The following is a 9,879-nucleotide window of genomic DNA, read 5'->3' as shown; positions in this document are numbered from 1 at the left end:
ATCTGTGCTGAAACCAAGAGTCAGACACTTAACTGACTGAGCCACCCAGGTGTCCCTAATTCTGCTTTTTAATGAAAAGTAACATTGTATTAGACTTGTGTTAAAATTTCCTTTTCTTCTTTTTTTGAATTTTTTCTTTAGTATATATTTTCAAAGGAAAAATTCTATTGCTAGGAGAAGTACTTGGAAAATAATTTGAGAGCCCTTTTTAAACTGGGGATTACCATTCCAAAATCTGTTCCCATTGCTGACCAGTGTCATCCAGGATTTTTCTCAAATTTTCCAGTATTCTAATAGATTTATCATACCTACTCTGGGTTTTCTTAGTGGAATGGACTATTAGTATGAAGCAGTTAAAGTTGTCAGCATATTGTGATCATTACTGTTTCTTTTGAAAGATTATAGTTAATATTTGAGGAACCAGGCAGAGTAACCTTAGCAACCAACCTTAGCACTAGACTCAACAGTTACTCATTGGTGAATGTGATCAGAGGACATTGAACTTGGTGACTTCAGGAGTGTAGGAATTGGAGTTGGGTTTTAGTTTCAGGTTAGTTTCCACTTTGTAAACTCCTGGTGGAGATTTTTAGGTCCATATAACATAAAGTCTTGCTTGTGCAACTCAGGATCATTGAGTTTGGTCCTGGCAGGCTGTTCCCTTTGGACTTGAATTGAGTGAAATTGAAGTGTTGAATTCATTGTTTACATATATATTTCCCCTCAAACTTTTGTGGTCTCTTTGTTTAAGGAAAATAGAGATCTTTTTGTTTAAGGAAAATAGCTTATATTTTAAATATTTTTATGTGTTGTATAAACACAGCTTATTTTTATCTTTCACATATTTTGGCACTATCTCCAAGTATTGCATGTCAGCCATCATAAAGGACATGTGAAGATATTAAGATATTTTTATAATGTATTATAAAAATTTTTAAATTTTTAAATTATCCTTAAAGATTTAAATTTAAATTAAATTAAAACTTTAAATTATCTTTAATACATCTGAAAGAATACAGATAATTGATGTTCATGAGGAACAACACCAGAACACTCTAAAAACTAGAGGATCAAGAAAGAGTATGTTATGCTTCAGGATCTTCACATCTTAACCTTGGTTTGCCTTTGTATTCATCATGGTCTATCTTCTTTGGATGCTCCACTCATAATCAGAAGTAAAGGCTTTCTCTCTCTGTGGGATGCACAGAGAGAAAAATTTAATGCTTCCCCAACTTTCTTATTACCATTCCCTCTGCTAGGAATACCAACCCCACTTGCTTCATCTCATCTGCCATATTTCATTTGGCCAATTCCCATTTGCCCTTTTAAACATACCCTCAGTATCAATGCAGCCTTCTCTGACCCTTCCATGCAGAATTAATTGTCTTTCCACAACACCAAATACATCTTTCATTATGAATTATTTACTTCTCCATCTCTTCCATTAGTGCAAGTATTCTTCAAAGGGAAGGACTGTGTTCTATTCACCCCGTATTTCATCCTGTATGCTTTGTGCTGAGCCTGGCATTTAGTAAGCAGTGCAGACATATTTGGTCACTAGATTTAAAGTCCTAGATTTGCTAATTCTCCATTCTAACTTTGAAAGTTTATGAAACACACACACACACACACAGACACATTATATATATATGGTGGTGTTGTTTTAGGGAGAATAATTGAATTTAAAAAACCTTAGTTCTTGACTATATTATAATTTGTTAAAAACAATATTTTTAAACAATAATTTGTTAAAAACAATAAAATAAGAAGAATATTAACTTCTCTCTAATCAGATGATTCTTGTTTTGACCAAAAAAAACCTGAAGGGAAGTAACACATGTCATTTCTTGGTGAAGACCTTTAAGAGCTGCTGCATGATTACCCATGTGCCATTTCGTCCGTAATGGAAAGTGTGTTGTGCCAGATAATAGAGATCAGCCTGGATCTCTTATTAAAAATTGTTATAGCAGAGCCCAAATGGACATGTAATCAGAGTGAGAAATAAATCTTTGTTGTTTTAGGCTGCTGAGATTTAGGGTTTATTACCACAGCCTAACCTAGCTTATTCTGACTGATATGATTCAATAATCATTTGTGAAAGATATTATCATAAATGAGAACTGCAAAGGGCTATTATCCAAAGAAGAGACCACTGACAAGAACATTTATCAATCCAGATATTTCCCATTTTTAATCTATTGAAATATTTTAAAAACATGTAATATTCTCTCTGTACTGTAGAGATTGTTTAGATCAATATTCCACTAAGGAGAGACTATACTTTGCCAAATCTTTGTCAGCCATTAAACCCTTACTTGAATACTTACTGTACTATAAGGAGCAGTATGTGTCATAGTAGAGAACTCAGCTTTAGAAAGTCTTTCTTATTTTATGTATCCCATTATCCTAGGTACTGACTACATAGTATCACTATATGGGATACAATTTCTGTTTCTCTAGGTTTATGTTTCTACAAATGCATTTCTCTTTTTTCACTTGGAAAGTCATTTATTTTACCGTGGATTCATTTATTTCATTTATTATAAATAACCGTGGTTATTTATTCAGTAACCACTATTGAATGCCTAATATATGTATTATGTTTGGTGCTGGAGACAAATGTTTGTGTGTGGGTTTGTACTTGTAGATGTGCACTAGTTGATGGGTACTGAGATGACATTGTCCCTATTCTGAAGGACTTTGTAGTATATGTAATATATAATCACAGTGGCCTTCAAACATTGAAATGAACAAAATACAGTGGTAGGGCAACATTTTTCAGTCAAATAATAGTCATTTGGACACTAAGTGGTGACATCTTCAAGCCTGTATAATTCAACTGGAAAAGAACAATTCTTCAAAAAGAATGTGTTATCTTACTCAGTAACTATAAAGGGTATTTGTGAGGACAGGGATGGATCACAGTACTTGAGAAATCTCTCAAAATAAGGAACACAGTTCTTAGAGGAGTAAGTAATACTTAATAACCCTTAAAAAGGAGTTTTTCTAATAAGTAGTCCAGATCAAGAACAATTACTTCCTTTGATGAAGTCAAAAGCATCAACATGAATCACCCCTTAACCTTTCCCACAGCATTTAGCATTTGGCTTCTGCTCTCATTGATCTGCTATAACTTCTGTTTCAGGGATCTTTAAGAGACCTAAATACAAACCATCATATTACTTTCTGTATTACAGCATTATGATTCTGTTGGCCCTGAGGTATGTCTTGAAATTCCCCTAGCTTCTCTCTTTCAATTTATTCCTCATTATGTCATTCATGTAAAGTTTTCCAAAATACTATCTTTTGCTTTTTTCTATTTTCTCTACTTTTCTTTCACCTAGTAATGCATCCACTCACAGGACTTTACCTTTTACCATCACACAAATGATTCTTAAATCAATATCTATATTAATGACTTCTTCCCTAGGTTTTATTCCCATGTTTGCAATTAGCTAGTACATGTCTCATTTACACATTATTTATAACTTTTAAAATTAAATATTTCAAAGGTGAAATCCTTGTTGCTACGTCATCTCATAAAACAACCAATTCCTTCAGGCTACAAATGTTCAAGTAATTTCCTCATGGTTGAGACCATGATATATGTTATTAGACAAACATGCATTTAAATGTCAACTTTACTCTAAAAACTAGGAGACTTTGAATAGTTTACTAATATTGATAAGCATCCATTTTCTCATTTGTAAACAGAGATAACAAAGGCAGCTACTTTACCAAGATTCTGTTCTTTTTAAGATTTTGTTTATTTATTTGAGAGAGAGAATGAGAGAGAGTGAGCATGAGAGGGGGAAGGTCAGAGGGAGAAGCAGAGCCCCCACTGAGCAGGGAGCCTGATTTGGAAGGCAGCTATGCTCACTACTATAACACCAATGCAGGGAGCCTGATTTGGGACTGGATCCAGGAACTCCAGGATCATGACCCAAGCTGTAGGCAGTGGCTCAACCAACTGAGCCACCCAGGCTCCCCTTTACCAGGATTCTTGTGTGAAACAGTCTATCTATGTGGGACACATTCTGTACAGTTGGACACAGGATAATTGCTAAACAATGGTAGTTTATTTTATTAATATGTAATATTAATCCTCATATTTAAAATAAGGAGTCAGGCCTTGTTACTTCTACGTTAACACAATTCTTACCTTATTTTTTTTTTACTTTTCATTCCTACTTAACCACTTTCATTTCCATTCTTATTACTCCTTTTGCTTGTATGTTGTTGAGGAGTGGACATTTGATTTAGGCTTTGGTACATAGGTAGAGACCAGCAGAAAAGCTGACAGAAGGACACCTTTGGTAAGAAAAAACATTGAGGCAAAACAAAAACAAAAACAAAAAACATTGTCTCCAATGACAAGCAAAGACTTGAGTTTCTGTGGGCATGGAGTCTATGTAGAAAAAGTGTGTGGCAGCAGAGTTTGAAATGATTTGTTGTGTGGAGAGCATCATGTACTTTCCTAGAACTACTTCAGTAAGCATGAGGGAAAGGAAAGATGTTTGAGTTAAGAAGGGAAATTATGCTGAGTGAAATAAGTCAAGCAGAGAGAGTTAATTATCATATGGTTTTACTTACTTGTGGAGCATAAGGAATAACATGGAGGACATTGGGAGAGGGAGAGGAGAAGTGAGTTCAGGGAAATTGGAGGGTGAGATGAACCATGAGAGACTGTGGACTCTGAGAAACAAACTGAGGGTTTTGTAGGGGAGGGGGGTGGGGAGTTGGGTGAGCCTGGTGGTGGGTATTAAGGAGGGCACATATTGCATGGAGCACTGGGTGTGGTGCATAAATAATGCATCTTGGAACACTGAAAAAAATTTTAAATTAAAAAAAAAAAAAAGAAGGGACATTCCCAAATTTATGCTTCAGAGGTGTGAATCTGACATAGTAACATCACCATTGGAATGGAGAGGCAATAGGGACAAGGGCACGAGTTAGGTGAGAAATAATATTTTTGCAGTCAAGAAGGGAAATCTCATAAAGCAATGTAGCAATTCAGGAAGAGCCTGTCTCTGCTTCAGAGGTTGGGCTTTAAACCCCAAGGAAAGGAAGGAAGGAAGGAAGAAAGAAAGAAAGAAAGAAAGAAAGAAAGAAAGAAAGAAAGAAAGAAAGAAAGAGAAAGAAGGAAAGAAAGAAGCTGTTAAATTGAGAAAAGTTATCAAAAAATTATCAAAAGCAGAAATCCTGATACGGAAGAACAATGGCAGGAGTCCTATTATGGGAATGGAATTACCATGTGAGCAAACAGACTGAGGAAAAAGTAGGACCTCAAACAGAGTTATGTTCATGAAACTGCCAATATATGCAGAATTTCCTTACCAGCATATGTGTATGTGACATTTTACTGAGGACAGTGCCCACAGCATTTATCACACTCATAATACTTACATGAATCAAAATACTCATAATGACTGAGATCACGTTATTCTTTTTTTTTCTTAGATTTTATTTATTTATTTATTTATGTATTTGACACAGAGAAAGAGAAATCACAAGTAGGCAGAGAGACAGGCAGAGAGAGAGAGAGGAGGAAGCAGGCTCCCTGCTGAACAGAGAGCCTGAGGCAGAACTTGATCCCAGGACACTGAGATCATGACCTGAGCCGAAGGCAGAGGCTTAACCCACTGAGCCACCCAGGCACCCCGAGATCACTTTATTCTGACAAGCCTTCTATCTCTGGTGCCTGGCCTATATAAGTGTTCTAATAAACATTTGTTGATTGAATGAATTGATGAATAAATAAAGCATCTTTTGATGCTTCCTTGAGGGGAGACACTGGAACAGACTGTACACTTTTGTTGTGTACAATGTTGTATATTATGAATAGGCGGTTCTGAGATGATCGCCAGGAAGTCTGGTGGGAAACCACTGACCCAGTGTTGCAATGTTTCTACTTCAGAAATAAATGGACTGGCACAAGTAGCTCTACTATGCTCCATTATTGGGAGTAGCCTAGGGAAAGCATGGCCTCCTAGCGACTAAAGTAAACAGAACTATATTTCAACCCAAGGCTCTTTCCTACCCAGTTGTTCTTCCCTCCCATCTCCTTTCCTAAGGATCAGACCTGTCAGAGTCTGAAGGCTCTGCCTGCTCATTCTTGCTTTCTCTCTCTTTATCATTCATAGCTATTAGCCCTAGTAAATCCCAAAGGGCCAAAGCTGAAAGCTGCCATTCAACTGTTCTCCTTAAGGTAGGAGAAGGAAGGAAGCAAGGGAACATATCCACCGCTTCTGTAGTTTTGTATCTTGGAAACGTCACAAATGCATTTTGAAATAAGAAATTTTCACTATGTTTCTGCTGGATGGAAACCAGAATTTCAGTACTGCCTATGTGAATATCAGTCACATAGTGGTTATTTGGATCAAGACTGCTTGTAGAACTGTAATATTTGTGCAAAGCAGGTTGGGGAGAAAATCCAAAAGTTGTCTGTTTCTTTTTTTTTTTTTAATTTTATTTTTTATAAAAATATAATATGTTTTTATCCCCAGGGGTACAGGTCTGTGAATCGCCAGGTTTACACACTTCACAGCACTCACCATAGCACATACCTTCCACAATGTCCATAATCCCACCCTCCCCTCCCAACCTCCCTCCCCCCATCAACCCTCAGTTTGTTTTGTGAGATTAAGAGTCCTTATGGTTTGTCTCCCTCCCAATCCCATCTTGTTACATTTACTCTTCTCCTACCCCCTTAACCCCCCATGTTGCATCTCCTCTCCCTCATATCAGGGAGATCATATAATAGTTGTCTTTCTCCGATTGACTTATTTCGCTAAGCATGATACCCTCTAGTTCCATCCACGTCGTCGCAAGTGGCAAGATTTCATTTCTTTTGATGGATGCATAGTATTCCATTGTGTATATATACCACATCTTCTTTATCCATTCGTCTGTTGATGGACATCTAGGTTCTTTCCATAGTTTGGCTATTGTAGACATTGCTGCTATAAACATTCGGGTGCACGTGCCCCTTCGGATCACTACGTTTGTATCTTTAGGGTAAATACCCAGCAGTGCAATTGCTGGGTCATAGGGTAGTTCTATTTTCAACATTTTGAGGAACCTCCATGCTGTTTTCCAGAGTGGTTGCACCAGCTTGCATTCCCACCAACAGTGTAGGAGGGTTCCCCTTTCTCCGCATCCTCGCCAGCACCTGTCATTTCCTGACATGTTAATTTTAGCCATTCTGACTGGTGTGAGGTGATATCTCATTGTGGTTTTGATTTGTATTTCCCAGATGCTGAGTGATGTGGAGCACTTTTTCATATGTCTGTTGGCCATCTGGATGTCTTCTTTGCAGAAATGTCTGTTCATGTCCTCTGCCCATTTCTTGATTGGATTATTTGTTCTTTGGGTGTTGAGTTTGATAAGTTCTTTATAGATTTTGGACACTAGCCCTTTATCTAATATGTCATTTGCAAATATCTTCTCCCATTCTGTCAGTTGTCGTTTGGTTTTGTTCACTGTTTCCTTTGCTGTGCAAAAGCTTTTGATCTTGATAAAATCCCAATAGTTCATTTTTGCCCTTGCTTCCCTTGCCTTTGGCGAAGTTCCTATGAAGATGTTGCTGCGGCTGAGGTCGAAGAGGTTGTTGCCTGCGTTCTCCTCAAGGATTTGGATGGATTCCTTTCTCACATTGAGATCCTTCATCCATTTTGAGTCTATTTTCGTGTGTGGTGTAAGGAAATGATCCAATTTCATTTTTCTGCATGTGGCTGTCCAATTTTCCCAACACCATTTATTGAAGAGGCTGTCTTTTTTCCATTGGACATTCTTTCCTGCTTTGTCGAAGATGAGTTGACCATAGAGTTGAGGGTCTATTTCTGGGCTCTCTATTCTGTTCCATTGATCTATGTGTCTGTTTTTGTGCCAGTACCATGCTGTCTTGATGATGACAGCTTTGTAATAGAGCTTGAAGTCCGGAATTGTGATGCCACCAACTTTGGCTTTCTTTTTCAATATTCCTTTGGCTATTCGAGGTCTTTTCTGGTTCCATATAAATTTTAGGATTATTTGTTCCATTTCTTTGAGAAAAATGGATGGTACTTTGATAGGAATTGCATTAAATGTGTAGATTGCTTTAGGTAGCATAGACACATTTTCACAATATTTATTCTTCCAATCCAGGAGCATGGAACATTTTTCCATTTCTTTGTGTCTTCCTCAATTTCTTTCTTGAGTACTTTATAGTTTTCTGTGTATAGATTCTTAGTCTCTTTGGTTAGGTTTGTTCCTAGGTATCTTATAGTTTTGGGTGCAATTGTAAAAGGGATTGACTCCTTAATTTCTCTTTCTTCTGTCTTGTTGTTGGTGTAGAGAAATGCAACTGATTTCTGTGCATTGATTTTATATCCTGACACTTTACTGAATTCCTGTACAAGTTCTAGCAGTTTTGGAGTGGAGTCTTTTGGGTTTTCCACATATAGTATCATATCATCTGCAAAGAGTGATAGTTTGACTTCTTCTTTGCCGATTCGGATGCCTTTAATTTCCTTTTGTTGTCTGATTGCTGAGGCTAGGACTTCTAGTACTATGTTGAATAGCAGTGGTGATAACGGACATCCCTGCCGTGTTCCTGACCTTAGCGGAAAAGCTTTCAGTTTTTCTCCATTGAGAATGATATTTGCGGTGGGTTTTTCATAGATGGCTTTGATAATATTGAGGTATGTGCCCTCTATCCTTACACTTTGAAGAGTTTTGATCAGGAAGGGATGCTGTACTTTGTCAAATGCTTTTTCAGCATCTATGGAGAGTATCATATGTTTCTTGTTCTTTCTTTTATTAATGTGTTGTATCACATTGATTGATTTGTGGATGTTGAACCAACCTTGCAGCCCTGGAATAAATCCCACTTGATCGTGGTGAATAATCCTTTTAATGTACTGTTGAATCCTATTGGCTAGTATTTTGGTGAGAATTTTTGCATCTGTGTTCATCAAGGATATTGGTCTGTAGTTCTCTTTTTTGATGGGATCCTTGTCTGGTTTTGGGATCAAGGTGATGCTGGCCTCATAAAATGAGTGTGGACGTTTTCCTTCCATTTCTAATTTTTGGAACAGTTTCAGGAGAATAGGAATTAGTTCTTCTTTAAATGTTTGGTAGAATTCCCCTGGGAAGCCATCTGGCCCTGGGCTTTTGTTTGTTTGGAGATTTTTGATGACTGTTTCAATCTCCTTACTGGTTATGGGTCTGTTCAGGCTTTCCATTTCTTCCTGGTTCAGTTGTGGTAGTTTATATGTCTCTAGGAATGCATCCATTTCTTCCAGATTGTCAAATTTGTTGGCGTAGAGTTGCTCATAGTATGTTCTTATAATTGTCTGTATTTCTTTGGTGTTCGTTGTGATCTCTCCTCTTTCATTCATGATTTTATTTATTTGGGTCCTTTCTCTTTCCTTTTTGATAAGTCTGGCCAGGGGTTTATCAATCTTATTAATTCTTTCAAAGAACCAGCTCCTAGTTTTGTTGATTTGTTCTATTGTTTTTTGGTTTCTATTTCATTGATTTCTGCTCTGATCTTTATGATTTCTCTTCTCCTGCTGGGTTTAGCCTTTCTTTCTTGTTCTTTCTCCAGCTCTTTTAGGTGTAGGGTTAGGTTGTGTACCTGAGATCTTTCTTGTTTCTTGAGAAAGGCTTGTACCGCTATATATTTTCCTCTCAGGACTGCCTTTGTTGTGTCCCACAGATTTTGAACCGTTGTGTTTTCATTATCATTTGTTTCCATGAATTTTTTCAATTCTTCTTTAATTTCCTGGTTGACCCATTCATTCTTTAGAAGGGTGCTGTTTAGCCTCCATGTATTTGGGTTCTTTCCAAATTTCCTCTTGTGATTGAGTTCTAGCTTCAGAGCATTGTGGTATGAAAATA

This window comes from Lutra lutra, chromosome 2, assembly GCF_902655055.1.
Source record: "Lutra lutra chromosome 2, mLutLut1.2, whole genome shotgun sequence".
NCBI classification, from domain to species: Eukaryota; Metazoa; Chordata; class Mammalia; order Carnivora; family Mustelidae; genus Lutra; species Lutra lutra.
The sequence above is the reverse complement of the archived record's forward strand: the minus strand, read 5'-3'. Positions refer to the sequence as shown.